Genomic DNA, 17,500 nt, shown 5'->3' on the forward strand with positions numbered 1-17,500 from the left:
AAAGCATGGCCCTCTCGCAAATCTAACTCAAACTATGGATCCGATATGTGGCTGACACTTATGTCATCATCAAACTATAGGAGACACACCAACTAATAAACAACACTCTCACCAGCATCAAATTCACCAGAGCAGGGGAAAAGAACAAACAGCTCCCATTCCTGGATGTCATGTTAGAATGCAGGGCCAATGGGGAATTCCTGATGAAGGTACACAGAAAAGCCACACACAAGTACATACAAGTTAGCAATCCTTTATCTGAAAATCTTACGATTAACTGATTTTCGGATAAAAAATATTTTCAGCTTTTGGGTCCACTGAAATTTATTTAGGTCTGTTTGGGCCTTTGGGGGAGAAAAACTTCACTTAGCCTGAACAGACCTAAAAGTATAGTGTTCCTCCAAAGGGGCCCAAACAGACCTACAGCCATGCTGAGTTTGGCCCTTTGGATATACTATTTGCTCATTGGTCTGTTCAGGCCAAGGAGCTTTTATTCCAACAAATCCAAAATCAGCATATCAACAGGTTTGTTTGACCTTCGGTTTTTAGGCCTTTTCAAGTTTCAGATGTATGCATAGTGTACTGACCTTGGCTTTCTAGATAGGGTTGTGGGTTTGGAAGGTGTTGTCAAAGGAACCTCCGTGAGTTACTGCAGTGCATCTCATAGATGGTATGCACTGCTGCCACTGTGTTGGTGATGAGGGAAATGTGAAAGATGCCAGTGAAATGGGCAACTTTGTCCTGGATGGTGATGAAGTGAGACTATTGGAGAAAATTGATTGAGATTGATATTAAAATGAAGTCAAAATGTAGACATTAGTACCTTTTCTATGGATAATGGGAAATGTAGCCAATAATACAGGCATGATGTGGTATAAGACTGTAAGACATACGAGTAGAAGTAAGGCCATTCGGCCCATCGAGTCCACTCAGCCATTTAATCATGGCTGATGGGCATTTCAACTCCACTTACCCGCACTCTCCCCCTAGCCCTTAATTCCTTGCGAGATCAAGAATTTATCAATCTCTCCCTTGCAGATATTTAAAGTCCTGGCCCCCACTGCACTCCGTGGCATAAATTTCATTGGCCCACCACTCTGGCTGAAGAAATGTCTCCTCATTTCCATTCTAAATTGACCCCCTCTAATTCTAAGGCTGTGCCCACGGGTCCTAGTCTCCCTGCCTAACGGAAACAACTTCCCAGCATCCACCCTTTCTAAGCCATGCATTATCTTGTAAGTTTCTATTAGATCTCTCCTCAGCCTTCTAAATTCTAATGAATACAATTCCAGGATCCTCAACCATTCATCGTATGTTAGGCCTACCATTCCAGGAATCATCCGTGTGAATCTCCGCTAGACACGCGCCAGTGCCAGTATGTCCTTTGTGAGGTGTGGGCCCCAAAATTGGACACAGTATTCTAAATGGGGCCTAACTAGAGCTTTATAAAGTCTCAGAAGCACATTGCTGCTTTTATATTCTAACCCTCTTGAGATAAATGACAATATTACATTCACTTTCTTAATCATGGACTGAACCTCCAAGTTAATCGTTAGAGAATCCTGGACTAGCACTCCCAGGTCCCTTTCTACTTCGGCTTTCTGAATTTTCTCACCCTTAGAAAATAGTCCATGCATGTATTCTTTCTTCCAAAGTGCAAGACCTCGCATTTGCTCACATTGAATTTCATCAGCCATTTCCTGAACTACTCTCCTAAACTGTTTACATCTTTCTGCAGCCTCCCCATCTCCTCAGTACTACTTGCCTGTCGACCTAACTTCATATCATCGGCAAACTTCACCAGAATGCCCCCAGTCCCTTCATCCAGATCATTAATATATAGAGTGAGCAGCTGTGGCCCCAACACCGAACCCTGTGGGACACCACTTGTCACCAGTTGCCATTCCGAAAAAGAGCCTTTTATCCCAACTCTCTGCCTTCTGTCAGACAGCCAATCCTTAATCCATGCCAGTAGCTCACCTTGAACACCATGGGCCCTCACCTTACTCAGCAGCCTCCCGTGAGGCACCTTATCAAAGGCCTTTTGGAAGTCTAGATAGATCACATTCACTGGGTTTCCCTGGTCTAACCTACTTGTTACCTCTTCAAAGAATTCTAACAGGTTTGTCAGGCACGACCTCCCGTTACTAAATCCATGCTGACTTGTTCTAATCTGCCCCTGCACTTCTAAGAATTTAGAAATCTCATCCTTAACGATGAATTCTAGAATTTTACCTACAACAGAGGTTAGGCTAATTGGCCTATAATTTTCCATCTTTTGTCTTGATCCTTTCTTAAACAAGGAGGTTACAACAGCGATTTTCTAATCATCTGGGACTTTCCCTGACTCCCGTGACCTTTGAAAGATCACAACCAAAGCCTCTGCTATTTCCTCAGCCACCTCCCTTAGAACTCTAGGATGTAGCCCATCGGGGCCAGGAGATTTATCAATTTTTAGACCTTTTAGCTTTTCCAGCACTTTCTCTTTTGTAATGCCTAAAGAACTCAACTCTGCCCCCTGACTCTCCTTAATTGTTGGGATATTACGCATATCTTCCACTGTGAAGGCTGATGAAAAGTACTTATTAAGTTCTTCAGCTATTTCCTTATCTCCCATCACTAGCCTTCCAGCATCAATTTGAAGCGGCCCAATGTCTACTTTTGCCTCTCGTTTGTTTCTTATGTATTGAAAGAAACTTTTACTATCATTTCTAATATTACTAGCTAGCCTAGCTTCATATTTGATCCTCTCCTTCCTTATTTCTCACTTTGTTACCCTCTGTTTGTTTTTGTAGCCTTCCCAATCTTCTGATTTCCCAGTGCTCTTGGCCTACTTTATAGGCTGTCTCTTTTTCTTTTATACATTTCCTGACTTCCTTTGTCAGCCATGGCTGTCTAATCCCACCTCCCACCGGATAATCTTTCTTTTCTTTGGGATGAACCTCTGTACTGTGTCCCCAATTACACCCAGAAACTCCTGCCATTGTTGCTCTACTGTCTTCCCCGCTAGGCTCTGCTTCCAGTCGATTTTTGTCAGTTCCTCTTTCATGCGCCTGTAATTACCTTTATTTAACTGTAATTCCATTACATCCGATTTTGCCTTCTCTCTTTCAAACTGAAACTCTAGACTGAACTCTACCACATTATGATCGCTGCCTCCTAAGTGTTCCCTTACTTTAAGATCTTTTATAAAGTCTGGCTCATTATCTAGCACGAAGTCCAGAATAGCCTGCTCCCTTGTGGACTCCAAGACAAGCTGTTCCAAAAAGCCATCCTGTAAGCATTCCATGAATTCCCTTTCTTTGGATCCACCGGCAATATTACTCAGCCAGTCCACCTGCATATTGAAGTCCCCCATGATCACTGTGACCTTGCCTTTCTGACACGCCCTATCTATTTCTCAGTGCATTTTGTGCCCCTGGTCCTGACAACTGTTAGGAGGTCTGTACATAACTCCCATTATGGTTTCTTTGCCTTTGTGATTCCTCAACTGCACACACACAGGCTCCACATTATCTGACCCTATGTCATTCAGTGCCATAGATTTAATTTCATTCTTAACTAACAAGGCAACCCCACCCCTCTGCCCACCTCCCTGTCTTTTTGATAAGTTGTACATCCTTGGATGTTTAATTGCCAGTCCTGAACCCCCCGCAACCATGTCTCTGTGATACCTACCACATCATAATCATTCAAGATGATTTGTGCCATTAATTCATCTACTTTGTTACGAATACTACGAGCATTTAGATAAAGTGCCTTAATGCTAACTTTCTTATCATTATTAGAGATATTGGAAATCATAAGATGTCCTAAGTTATCCTTCCTTTTTGCTGCATTCCTAGTCTGCCTTGAGCTTAAACCCACCTGCACACATGCTATCCTGCTGCTTATCTTTCTATTTAACTCTATACTCCCTGTCACTTTCACTTTCCCTTCCCAACTCAGAAGTTTAAAGTCCTACTGGCCACCCTATTTATCCTTTTCGCTGGAACACTGGTTCCAGATTGGTTCAGGTGGAGACCGTCCTGACGGTACAGATCCGGCCGGTTCCAAAACTGATGCCAATGCCCCATGAAATGTAATCCCTCTTTCCCACACCAATCCCTTAGCCACGTGTTTACTTTCCTAATTTTCTTATCCCTAAGCCAATTGGCATGTGGCTCGGGCAGTAATTCGGAGATTATGACCCTTGAGGACCTGTACTTCAATTTCCTTCCTAGTGATTGATAATCCCTGAACAGGTCCTCTACCCTAGCTTTGCCTATGTTGTTCGTCCCAACATGGACCACAACGACTGGATCCTCCTCCTCCCGCTCCAATATTCTTTCAAACCAGTCGGAAATGTCCTGCACCCTGGCATCAGGCAGGCAACACACCATGCGGGATTCCCGATCTGGCTTGCATAGGATACTATCTGTCCCCCTAATTATAGAATCCCCGATAACAACTACTTGTCTTTTTGCTCCCCCCTCTTGAATGGCCTTCTGCATCATGGTGCCGTGGTCAGCTGACTCATCCTGTCCACAGCCCTTTCCTTCATCCGTACAGGGAGCAGGAATCTCATACCTGTTGGACAAGGTCAAAGGCTGAGACTCCTGCATTCCTAAACGCAGACTCTCCCTACCTGCCTCACTTTCAGTCACACCCTGTTGTCCCTAAGCACTTATTGAATTTGAATTACTTAACCCACCGGGTGTGAATCTACCAGGAGGATTGCCTCCTGAAACAAAGTGTCCAGGTAACTCTCCCCCTCCCGGATGTGCCGCAGAGTCTGAAGTTCAGATTCTGGATCATCAATTCTGATCCGGAGTTCTTCTAACACATGCTGCAGATGTGGTCGCTGCCTTTCACAATGGGATCAGCTAGCTCCCAAATCATACAGCTACAGCACATCACCTGTCCAGCCATTACTACTTATGTAAAAGTTAATTAAATAAGTAGTCATGGCTGGACAGGTGATATGTAACCAATTCTGTGGGAACTTAGCTAAAAATGAAAATTGTTGAGCTTAACAACCTTCACAAAGCTGATAATATTCTTGATCAAATAAGGGAGCATACAGGAGGAGCCACAGTGATGACAACGCTTCACTGGATTAAATGAGAGCTGAGTGTTCCTGGTGGACCTAAAGTAGGTATCAGTTAGCAGCAAGTTGCTGAGCAATTGCTATTTGAAAGCAATATCGACAACTCCTTCCCACTTTGCTGATGATTAAGAGTAAATTAATGGGGTTGGAATTGGCCAGGTAGATTAGTCCTGTGTTTGTGACAAGCTGATGCTGACAACTTTCTGCATTGCTGATGCCAGTGTTGTAGCTGTACAGGAACAACTTGGGTAAGGTTACAGCTTGTTCTGGAGCACAAGTCTTCAGTACTACTGGCAGAATTTTATCCGAGCCCATAGCTTTGCAGTAAACAGTGTCTTCAGCTGTCTCTTGACATCATATGAAGTGAATTAACTTAGCTGAAGACCGGCATTTCTAATGCTGTGTCTTTAGGAGTCTCTTGCACTAATATGCTAAGAACCCCATCACTGGTGGTGGCAATATTCCTGGAGATTCCTCCTTCTCTTAATTATTTAATTGTCCACTGCCATTCTTGACCGGGAAGCTTAGACTTTATCCATTGATTGTGAGATCTCTTAGCTCTGTCTTTCGCTATCTAACATGCAAGTTGTTCTGTGTTGTAGCTTCAGCAGCGTAACACCTCATTATTAGGTACATCACAAGTTACTCCCATTGTGATATCCAACACTTTTCCTTGAACCACAGTTGGCTCTTAGTTATAGATTGCAGTTGAATACAATTCAGCCGCTGCTGGCCTTTGGTACCTCATGGACGCCCAGTTGCAGGATCCATTCAAAATGTGTGAAATTCAGCATGGTGGTATTGCCACACAATACAATGGAGGATACACATAATCAGAAGGTGGGACCTTGTGCCACAAGAAATGTATGATAGTCACACCTACTGATATTTTCATAGAGAGATGCATCTGTTAGAGAGGTGAGGACAAGGTGATGCATATCTTAAACAGCATCAAATTGTGAACCCATTCCCATTTCTTTCCTTTCTTTCAGCTTGTTATATTCTCTGTTATCACATCCTCTCTCCCCTCCCCCCACTCCAGTGGGACTGTCTGTTCTTTTCAGTCTGGCAGTTAGATACACCATTGTTCTTCCATTCTCACATTCCGGTCACTTAACCTGAATTATCAACATCCTTTATTCTGCAGCACTCCAGCTGCAACCCCCTCCCCCAACTACTGCATAAGTGCTGCCTCCTCCACACTTCACATAAGCTCTGATGAAGAGCTATCTAGACACAAAACGTTAGCTTGTTTTCTCTCCATGGATACTGTCCGACCTGCTGCGATCTCCAGCACTTTTTATGCTCCTGTTGATTCCCTCACCACCCACTGCAAATCCAGTCTTAGAGTCATACATCATGGAAACAGGTCCTTCAGCCAAACAGGTTTCCCAAAATTAACTCGTTCTTTTTGTATGCATTTGGCCAATATTCCCTCTAACCTCTTCCTATTCATGTACCTATCAAAACGTCTTTTGAAAGTTGTAATTGCACCCAATTTATCTGGTACCTTGTTCCATTTAGGCACCAACATCTGAAAAAGTTGTCCCTTAGGTCCCTTCTAAATCTTTCCCCTCTCATCTTCAATCTATGCCCTCTAGATTTTGACTTCTCTAATCTGAGGAAAGGACTTTGGCTAATCACCTTATCTATGCTCCTCATGATGTTATAAACCTCTATAACGTCACCCCTCAGCCTCCTATGCTCCAGGGAAAAAACTCCCCATCTTTCCTTATAATTCAAACCTTCCAGTCCTGGTAACATCTTTGTAAATCGTTTTTACACCTTTTCCTGTTAAACGACATCCTTCTTCTCGCAGGGTGACCAGAATTGTACTCAGTATTCCAAATGTGGCCTTATCAATGTCTTGTACAGCTGTGACATGATGTTCCAACTCCTGTACTCAATGCTCTGACCAATGAAAGCAAGCCCGTCAACCTGTGACCTACATCCCTCGGTCTTTCTGGTCAACAACACTCCCCAAGGCCTTACCATTAACAGTGTAAGTCCTGCCCTTTTTGTCTTATTAAAATTCAACGCCTCGCATTTATCTGAATTAAAACCCATCTGCCATTTCTCGTGAACTTGCCCCTGCCAAAATGATTGAAGGCCAAAATGCTGCTTGCCCTACTCAATGGCCATTTTTATTCCAGCCCCACCTCCTTGTGGTTTTTATTTGGGACCATGACAATCAGAGTCAGAGTGTCCACCAGCCAGGCACATTGTACATTCCACCAAACTCATTTTGTTCCATTGATTTCTTACCATTGTATTACCACATTTAAGGACTACCAAACTAGAATGGGGCTGGGATTAAAGTACAAAAGAAAAGTCACAATCTGCCAACTGAAAAGGGGACCCCACTGCTTGGAATTTCTCAAAGCATAGCTCGTGGTTACAGTGGTAATGGGAACTGCAGATGCTGGAGAATTCCAAGATAATCAAATGTGAGGCTGGATGAACACAGCAGGCCAAGCAGCATCTCAGGAGCACAAAAGCTGACGTTTCGGGCCTAGACCCTTCATCAGAGAGGGGGATGGGGAGAGGGAGCTGGAATAAATAGGGAGAGAGGGGGAGGCGGACCGAAGATGGAGAGTAAAGAAGATAGGTGGAGAGAGTATAGGTGGGGAGGTAGGGAGGGGATAGGTCAGTCCAGGGAAGACGGACAGGTCAAGGAGGTGGGATAAGGTTAGTAGGTAGCTGGGGGTGCGGCTTGGTGTGGGAGGAAGGGATGGGTGAGAGGAAGAACCGGTTAGGGAGGCAGAGACAGGTTGGACTGGTTTTGGGATGCAGTGAGTGGGGGGGAAGAGCTGGGCTGGTTGTGTGGTGCAGTGGGGGGAGGGGACGAACTAGGCTGGTTGAGGGATGCAGTAGGGGAAGGGGAGATTTTGAAACTGGTGAAGTCCACATTGATACCATATGGCTGCAGGGTTCTCAGGCGGAATATGAGTTGCTGTTCCTGCAACCTTCGGGTGGCATCATTGTGGCAGTGCAGGAGGCCCATGATGGACATGTCATCTAGAGAATGGGAGGGGGAGTGGAAATGGTTTGCGACTGGGAGGTGCAGTTGTTTGTTGCGAACTGAGCGGAGGTGTTCTGCAAAGCGGTCCCCAAGCCTCCGCTTGGTTTCCCCAATGTAGAGGAAGCTGCACCGGGTACAATGGATGCAGTATATCACATTGGCAGATGTGCAGGTGAACCTCTGCTTAATGTGGAATGTCATCTTGGGGCCTGCGATAGGGGTGAGGGAGGAGGTGTGGGGACAAGTGTAGCATTTCCTGCGGTTGCAGGGGAAGGTGCTGGGTGTGGTGGGGTTGGAGGGCAGTGTTGAGCGAACAAGGGAGTCACGGAGAGAGTGGTCTCTCCGGAAAGCAGACAGGGGAGGGGATGGAAAAATGTCTTGGGTGGTGGGGTCGGATAGTTCCTGTAGCAATTTTTGTCACAGTCGCTTTGCTCTGCCAATTCAGAGGGTATTTTAGAGTCAACTACACTGCTGTGCACCTGGAGTCAGATATAAGCCACAGCAGATAACATAAACATTGTGTCTTTTAATTCTTTTTAAATTTTTAATTATAGACCAAAATGAGAAAAGAACTGTTTTAAAATGAAAGATTGCTGTAGGATTACTGAGTGTTTTGAAAGCAAGTAATTTGACACTCATTGTAAGCACCATTTACACAGCATAACAAAGTGTGAAGCTGGATGAACACAGCAGGCCAAGCAGCATCTCAGGAGCACAAAAGCTGACATTTCGGGCCTAGACCCTTCATCAGAGAAGAGTCTAGGCCCAAAACATCAGCTTTTGTGCTCCTGAGATGCTGTTTGGCCTGCTGTGTTCATCCAGCTTCACACTTTGTTATCTTGGATTCTCCAGCATCTGTAGTTCCCATTATCTCTGATCCCATTTACACAGCTGTTTGCTTGAATAATGATTAAAGTGTGGTTTTAAACAAACTGGAGCTGAGGGGTTGTGTACAGATGGAACTTTGGTTGATACACTAGCTGATTAGTCTGTGAACAAGTGACCAGTTATCAATGACAAAGGCTTTTTACTTATCAAAAACCATTGATTGGTTTTCAGTTAGCTGAACAGCTTGGAGCTGTGAAAAAGAGGCAGAGATGTTATCAGACTTCCATCAACTCAGAAGCTCTCTCTGTTCTCTGCAGTGAAAGCCACTTTAATGCTGAAGAAAACCAGTTTACATTTCCTTCAGCTGTTGCTGTAATCTGTGACTTTTAATTGATAAGTCAGAAATCTTTCATGAACTAGCCACACTGCACGAGTTGTAAAACAGTTGAAATAGAAGAATGACCAAGAAGCAGCACACTGTTCAGCACAAGAGTAATAAGAGCCCTGTGATTAGGAATCAGTGAACTGCTTTTCCAGTTTTTCTCTCCTTCCACAACAATCACGTCTTTTTCCTTGTATGTGTGTGTAAGGGGGAGCTTATTCGTGAATTAGAGTTTTAGTTAGTAGAGTTATATGCCAGTAGTTCTTAACTTTATATGTAGTTAGAATTAATTACTTCTAATAAATAGTAACTGTTGTTAAATACAGAAACCTGGTTCATGTTGTCAGTTAACCCGGGTTTAAAAGACGGGTATATTGGGAAATCTTAGCATATTTTTTGAAATATTTCAGTTTTGTGATGACTTAGGGAAAAGAAGTCTTGATTTCCAATGCATTACATCAGTGAGGTGTGACAGTATGAACGATAGATTTTAATCCCCAAAAGAGCATTAAGAAATGGATAGGTTTTTACAAAAATTGGTTATGATACATGATCGACATAATTTTTGAATTCCAGATTTTTGAAAAAGATAATTCAAAATTCCTACCTGCCTGACCCCAGAGTATTAACCTGGGGCTCTGATCCAGGAACAATATCATAATGTCACTGCCTCTCCACGCCCTAGAGGTCTACAGCAAAGAAAAAGGCTTTTTGGCTTATCGAGTTGATGCTAATCAAAAACAAGCATCTAATGATTCTAACCCCATTTTCTAGCATTTGACTCATAGCCTTGGCATTGCAAGTACATCTCTAAATATTTCTTAAATATTTTGAGGGTTTCTGTCTCTACCAACCTTACAAGTAGTTTGAGTTCTAGACTCCCACTAACTACTCTTAAACTCTAAGCCTCAGGTAATAAAACAAGCAACAATTTGACTGTTTAATCACTGTCTTGCTCTTATTTCTGAACTGCATAAAATTCAAGAATAGTAGCTGAAAGAAATTATAATTAAACAGAATTACAATTTTGATAAGCATGGAAAAGAAGAGAAGAAATTTTGCAGAGGATTAGAATTGGCAAAAATGATAATTTCATTTGGTTACAGATCCAGCATTGGCAGTTACCTATTTAAAATTGCCACTGAGGTTGAGATATGAGAAATTCATTTGTATATAGCTTATAAAGCATGGAATGATTTAACACAGGAGAAACTCATAAGCCAAGCCTACTCGATCACATAGAGGAAATGTGCAGAACTATTTGAAGCAAATATACTTATAGATCAATGAGAATAAAGCAAGGGGGTGATAAATTTAGGATGATTCTGCTTAAAATCCATCACAAATGCTGAATGGTCTCTTTCTATGTTGTATAATTATTTGGGCAGGTTTTTTGCATCCTGAAGTTTGAAGCAATCCTTGAAGTAGACTCCCTGTTTCAAGCAAAGCTCAGATTGGGGTGAATTGCCAGGTTTCTTAATACACCTGGCCAGGAACTGAGGTTGGGGTGAACCAGCCGTGAAGTAAGCAAGAATGAATCACTTCAGGGCCGCAACTGAAACAACGGTAGGTAATTTCTCTCGGTCTTGCCTGCCTTTACATTCAGGAAAATTATAGATAAGTTGGTGCCAGGTGGAAGTTGAATGGGAGGGCCACAAGGGGAATGTTAAGGAGTACCCCCAGCTGCAAATCAAGGGATGTGAGTGGTAACATACAAATTCTGGCTCTGGATCCCAGATTTTTAATACTTTTGAGAAATTAAATTCGATTTGAATGTACTGTGTCTATTTTCAGCACAACAACAACAACATTTGTGGACAATGAATCTTGCAGCATTAGCAGCACAAAGCAGCATCGAAACGATTGAAAAAGTAATGTAAGAAAATGATTGAATTCTTTCGGTTAGTTACTTCAATTAGCATGCTCAATTAATAAAATAAATTCCTGGCTGATGTTGTTTTAACTAATAAGGAGGTCACAAAACTATTTGTAAGCTCTGATTTAAAAAAAAGTCTTAGGATCTAGAAAATAAGGCACTCTGTGATTTGGTAAAGTTTTGGTAAAGCTAAAGTTCAACTAATTATGTGGATGAGGTAATATTTTGAAAAAATGTTTCTTACAAAGCAAAAAGTAAGAATATTTATGTGAGAACTTAAGAAGGCTTGGGTACCCCATCCACTCAAATTCAAAACCTAGTAATTTTGACTCTGAGTATATATGTAAATATTATTAGAATTGATGGAAGATCATAAGAAATAGAAGCAAGCGTAGGTCATTAATCCTGATCTGCCATTCAACAAAGTCACGGATGATTGGCCTTCCACCTTTACCAATCTTCCTCTTCGTCTTCTGTGTCATATACCCCTCAACATTCAGGATTCAATCCTTGTAAAGCTGCAACCATCTTTCTGGAATGGCTATAGATCATATTTGGTAACTTCAATGTATGCTATAAATTTGTTGTTTTGTTATGAATGCCACATGCATTCAAAGACAAAGCCTGTGATGGTCTAGCGTAAAATTAATCTTTGCAGCATTATGAATTGAGAACAACAAATAATTTTACATTTAGATTTGTTCATTAAGACGCAGAAAACATGGTTCCTAATTTTTCAGAATTTCATTGTGAGCTCAGGGCTGGGTTTCCAGAGTGTTTGGAGGTCTGTTTTGTTTACATGCATTTTAATGTTGTTTTACAACCTAAACTTGAAAAGTTGAGGTGGTTAGTAGTTTCTTGCATTAGTGTCACACAGAAATAGAACAATCCAGAAGGTCATTTAGTTGGTGTGTGGGTGTGTCCTAGAGTAGAAGCAAGGCAACTGAATAACTGAGTTTAGGGAACTAACATGGGTTTTCTCTAAGTTAAGCATAATATAGTGAATTTAGTATGCAGTTTATTTCGGATGTCTTGGGGACAGACACCAGATGAAGAGAAAAAGCATTTAGTGAAAATTGCAACTGTGCTTGCCTGAGTCTGATGAAGAGGTTATAATTGGCATGATTGTAGTGAATGTTCACTGAGGTTTTGGGTGTTTTTAAAGAATTCACTGCAGTAAAAATGGACAATGTGTGGTTGAATCCTCCTTCTAAAGACAGTAATGAAGTCTTTCCAAACTAACATTTTGCTTACTTTAGTATAGTTCTTATTTCTTATAATTGTTTCATAACTTTTATATTAAAATTACACTGGCAGTCTCTTGTGAATGTGTTCAGTAACTGACTTACACAGTTTAAAAAAAATTACAAAGTTAGGATCTAAAAAGCCAGATTTCACTTTCGGATCTGAATTGTCCTGTATCAACATCAGCTGCAATCATAACAATAAGGCTTTGCTCTCAATGTGACACCATCCTTAATTTCTTCCATTAACCATAAATGGTGCACCTCTCTCATACAATGGAATCTTACCAGGTCCTGAACGATATGGTAAGATTCTAGGAAAATCACGTGATAAGTATAGCAATACCTTTCCTAGTGTTGAGAGCACATACTGTTAGTTGCATTTCCAAACAGAGTTCCAGATCTTGAGACAAGATTCTTGCAAGGGAGTGGTAAGAGGCTTGTTAACGGGCATTATTGCTCATTATCAGCAAATCACAGCTCATTAGGATGCAGTTCCTTTTGAACCATGGAATGCAATGAAACTAGACATAGAGAATTCTTGATGTGAAAGTCAAAGCAGTTACTGGCAACTACAGGTCACCAATTGCTCCTCTGAGCTGCAATTTTAGCCACCCAACACAATGACTCAGGGCACACCTCATGTGCAGTGCCCGCAAACATCTCATTTCAACACATGCTGGCTTCTCCATGTCATCATGGCACATCTCTGATCTACTTACGGTGCACTTCTGCATTTCATTGCTACACTTTGGAGTGCAGCAGCATCTTTCATTGTAATGTTGTTGCAAGGACACTTTGCACGTAGGGAAAGGCACTCAGCTCATGGATTGGACCAGACTGCGTCTCAGGTCTGCTCACTTTCTCAACATGCATTCACGTTGCATCTACCTAGATACTATCAACATCACTACCTTGTCTTTTTGCACTTTGTCCCCTCAGTCAGGCATTAATTGTCATGGAGATAGTAGGAACTGCGGATGCTGGAGAATCTGAGATAACACAGTGTGAAACTGGATGAACACAGCAGGCCAAGCAGCATCAGAGGAGCAGGAAAGCTGATGTTTTGGGTCGAGACTCTTCTTCAGAAATGGGGGAGGGGAAGGGAATCCTGAAATAAATAGGGAGAGACGGTGGAGGCAGATAGCAGACGGATAAAAGAAAGATAGGGTGAGAGGAGAGAGTCACGTCAAAGAGGTGGGGTTAGAGCCAGTGAAGGTGAATTTAGGTAGGGAGTTAGGGAGGGGATAGTTCGGTCCAGGGAGGACAGACAGATCAAGGAGGTGGGATGAGGTTAGTGGGTAGGAGATGGGGGTGGGCTTGAGGTGGGAGGAATGGTTAGGGAGGCAGGGACTAACTGGGCCGGTTTTGGGATGCGGTTGGGGGAGAGGAGATTTTGAAGCTTGTGAAGTCCACATTGATACCCTTGGGCTGCAGTGTTCCCAAGTGAAATATGAGATGCTGTTCCAGGTGGCATCATTGTGGCAATGCAGGAGGCCCAGGATGGACATATCGTCCGAGGAGTGTTGGGTTGGAGGGGGCGGTTTGAAATGATTTGCGACGAGGAGGTGTAGTTGTTTACTGCGAACTGAGCGTAGGTGTTCCGCAAAGGGGTCCCCAAGCCTCCGCTTGGTTTTCCGATGTAGAGGAGGCCACAACTGGAACAGCGGATACAGTGTATCACATTAGCAGATGTGCAGGTGAACATCTGTTTGATGTGGAAGGTCTTCTTAGGGCCTGGGATGGGGGTGAGGGGGGGAGGTATAGGGGCTGGTGTGGCACTTGCTTTGGTTGCATGGAAAAGTGCCGGGGTGGTGGGCTGGTGGGGAGTGTGGAGCGGACAAGGGAGTCTCGGAGAGAGTACCTCCAGAAAGCACATAAGGGTGGGAAGGAAAAAATGTCTTTGGTAGTGGGGTCACTGCCTCTCCTGATGACTATCCTAGGAGGTATCTGTCAGTTCAGAGGCCTCAGCATAATAAGTCAAGGGCAGCCCCTGATATTAGTCCAGGGTTTGGGCACGCCAAGTGCCTAGTTAGGAACTCACTATCATGTGGTGTCTACCTCTATAGTGGGCCATGGTAAACGCTATGGATCCATAGCAGCTAGTCCAGGCAGTTATGGGAACACATTTGGGATGCTGTATAGATCTCTTTCTGGGACGTGGTCACTCAGCATTTGTTGCTGTTCAGCTAAATTGCCCAAAGGTTTGGGTCACTCAAAATGGCAGAATTGGATAATTCACCAAGCATGCTGGGAAGCAAGCTAAGCATTGGCCAGTGTATCCGTGCAAAGATACTGAAATAAACAAGCTGCAGACTCAGACAGAGATAGCAAGAACTGCAGATGCTGGAATCAGTGATAACACAGTGTGCAGCTGGAGGAACACAGCAAGCCCTTTCTGAAGAAGAGTCCTGACCTAAAACATCAACTCTCCTGCTCCTCTGTTGCTGCCTGGCCTACTACGTTCCTCCAGCTCTACACTGCGTCATAACTGTAGATCTAGACTGGAGACCAACCACCATAAGAGGAGGCGCCTCTGAGGCCACCAGAAGAGGAAGACCAGACAACCATCACCAGGACCAGGGCCAATGTCCAGTGTGGTGATGTTTGATCATTCCAAGTTAAGTTAAAGTATAAAATATTGACTTAGGTTTGCAGTATTGTCAGGCTTACTGTATTAACTGTTAGTTTGTACTGTAGAATAATCATTATTATAGTGTTAGTTGTGTTATAACTGATAAAGATAATTTCATATTACTATTGAAAGTCGACTCGCAGTCCTTTGCAGGATTTACAGGCTAAACACACTGTGTACCATCACAACAAATTGGCACCCCAGATAGGACTTGATAACAAGTGACTTTCACTTCAAGATCGAACCCTACGGAACCTGATATGCTCTGAAAGTTTGTCTCAGCCCGAATTAAGAGAACTATGTCCAACATGACAGCCAGTTAAAAAGTAAATATACAGATCTACAAGTAGCAATATGGGTAAAGCACCAATCTGGTAAGGAAAAGAAACAGGTAGCTGCAGACCACACTAAGTGCCTGCAGGAGATTGAGAAGTTTAAATCCCAACTCTCAATCTGCAACATAATAATATGCACACATGGGGATGTTATAGGGGAAGACAAACAGGAGAGAAAACGTGCAGCAGTATGCCATGTGTGCAGAGGATTGGGGTCCACCACCACCTTTCCCAGAGGAATCAGTCCCTTCAGCACCCCTGTAGATTATCAATGCTCTGATGAACTCGATTACCACTGAAAGACAGGTCGGGGATGCCACCGATGCCCCTGCAGTAACATGCACTATCCCATTTACAGTAGCACAATTAGCAGAAATCACCAAAAAGATCCCAGATAACAAAGTGTGGAGCTGGATGAACACAGCAGGCCAAGCAGCATCTTAGGAGCACAAAAGTTGATGTTTCGGGCCTAGGCCCCCAAAACGTCAACTTTTGTGCTCCTAAGATGCTGCTTGGCCTGCTGTGTTCATCCAGCTCCACACTTTGTTATCTCGGATTCTCCAGCATCTGCAGTTCCCATTATCTCTGATCAAAAAGATCCCAGACTTTGAGCCATCTGCAGACATGTACTCTGATAAGATCAGAAAATAGAAAGTTTTCTTTAACCAGATGAGAGAGAGGAAGTAAAACTCATGATAATGTGTTTGAACCAGTCAGTGTTGTATGCAATCCCAGCCCCTCTAAATGGAAGGGAAGGCACGCTAGCTGATATGAAAGAGGCAATTCTAACAGCAATTAGATACAATAGACAAGATGCTGTAGGCAGACTTAACAAATGTAGGCAAAAGGAAGGAATAGGAAGGCATGTGAGAACTTCAGTCCTGCGGAGCCAACTCACAATGACGCATGGATTCTGAGGAGAATGTCCCGGGCATAGAAAAAAAAGTCTGCAAGCTAAACAAAGATTAAACAGAGAAAGGAGTGGAAATGTTTCCTTTCTGAGCCTCCAAACTGGGTCCAGTGTGGAGGAATGAAGGAAGACAAGGTAATCCTTATCAAAGGAGAGATAGAGGGATACAGCAGACGAACATATGGCAGCCAGCATGCTGCCACGACTGTCGGCACCCCGGACACTATGCACAAGATTGATAAGCTCTGGGAGAATACCTGGAGAAATACTGGTCTCAAACCCCTGCTGGAGGTGTTAGACCAAATCCGAACCAGACTGGCCATAGCCCAGATAACATTCACCGAGGTAATACAGCAGGCCAATGATGTCAAAGAATGAATAAAAGAAATTCAAGTTACAGCTTGGTGAGAGGATTTCTGGGACTGGGGGTCCAACATACAAAACCATCCCTGGATTTGTGTCGCATCACACTTGTCTGTGCTGTTAGTTCTGGTTACCTAGTGTATCTCATCAGCCTCGCTGTCAAATTCACCCGGTGGAAAAGAGAACTGTTGCAAAGACTGAGTGTAGAGGCCTCACTCAATTCACAGTCTCCACGAGCCTTTTAAAAAGGCACACTATTCTTAAGTGTTCTTACATTGAAATTACCTAAGTCCACAAGTTAACTGTTACTGTACAGTTGGTTACATCAAGTCTGTAAATTACTACACCAAATTTATAATTCAATTAGCCAGGCATTTTAATTGCATCAAATTGCATTACATATCTACTAATCATCTTAAAGCATCCTGTTCTACAGTTTTGTGAGATATTGTATTATGGGCTTCTTTACCCTAATATCATAAAGCCCTTTTTACCGTCCCATTCACGAGTTCTCTATACGTACTACTACTACTGCGTTTTTCATTCATAACCTTTACAAACCACCCATTCACACATGTTCTATAATTAATACTAATACCGCATTCTGGTTCATTCATAACTTTACCACCCACGCACCAGCACACTATATTTACTATTACCGCATTCCATTCCATTCATCCTTTCATAGAACCGCGGTCTTGACATTTCACTACCATCAAATAGTTCTTCCGTGAAATTGAATGAATGCATGAGTGAACCGGCGATATAAATGAAATTCCAAGATCCAGCTGTAACACTCAGTTTTAGTAGTAAGTG

At 42.9% G+C, this 17,500-nt stretch overlaps 1 protein-coding gene across 2 annotated transcripts in view; it reads right to left on the reverse strand.

Moving 5' to 3' along the window:
• The window catches only part of pygl (phosphorylase, glycogen, liver), a 152,500-nt gene that overhangs the window by 91,147 nt on the left and 43,853 nt on the right, over positions 1 to 17,500 (reverse strand). The gene's annotated exons all lie outside the window — the stretch shown is intronic.

Source organism: Stegostoma tigrinum, chromosome 10 (assembly GCF_030684315.1).
Source record: "Stegostoma tigrinum isolate sSteTig4 chromosome 10, sSteTig4.hap1, whole genome shotgun sequence".
NCBI classification, from domain to species: Eukaryota; Metazoa; Chordata; class Chondrichthyes; order Orectolobiformes; family Stegostomatidae; genus Stegostoma; species Stegostoma tigrinum.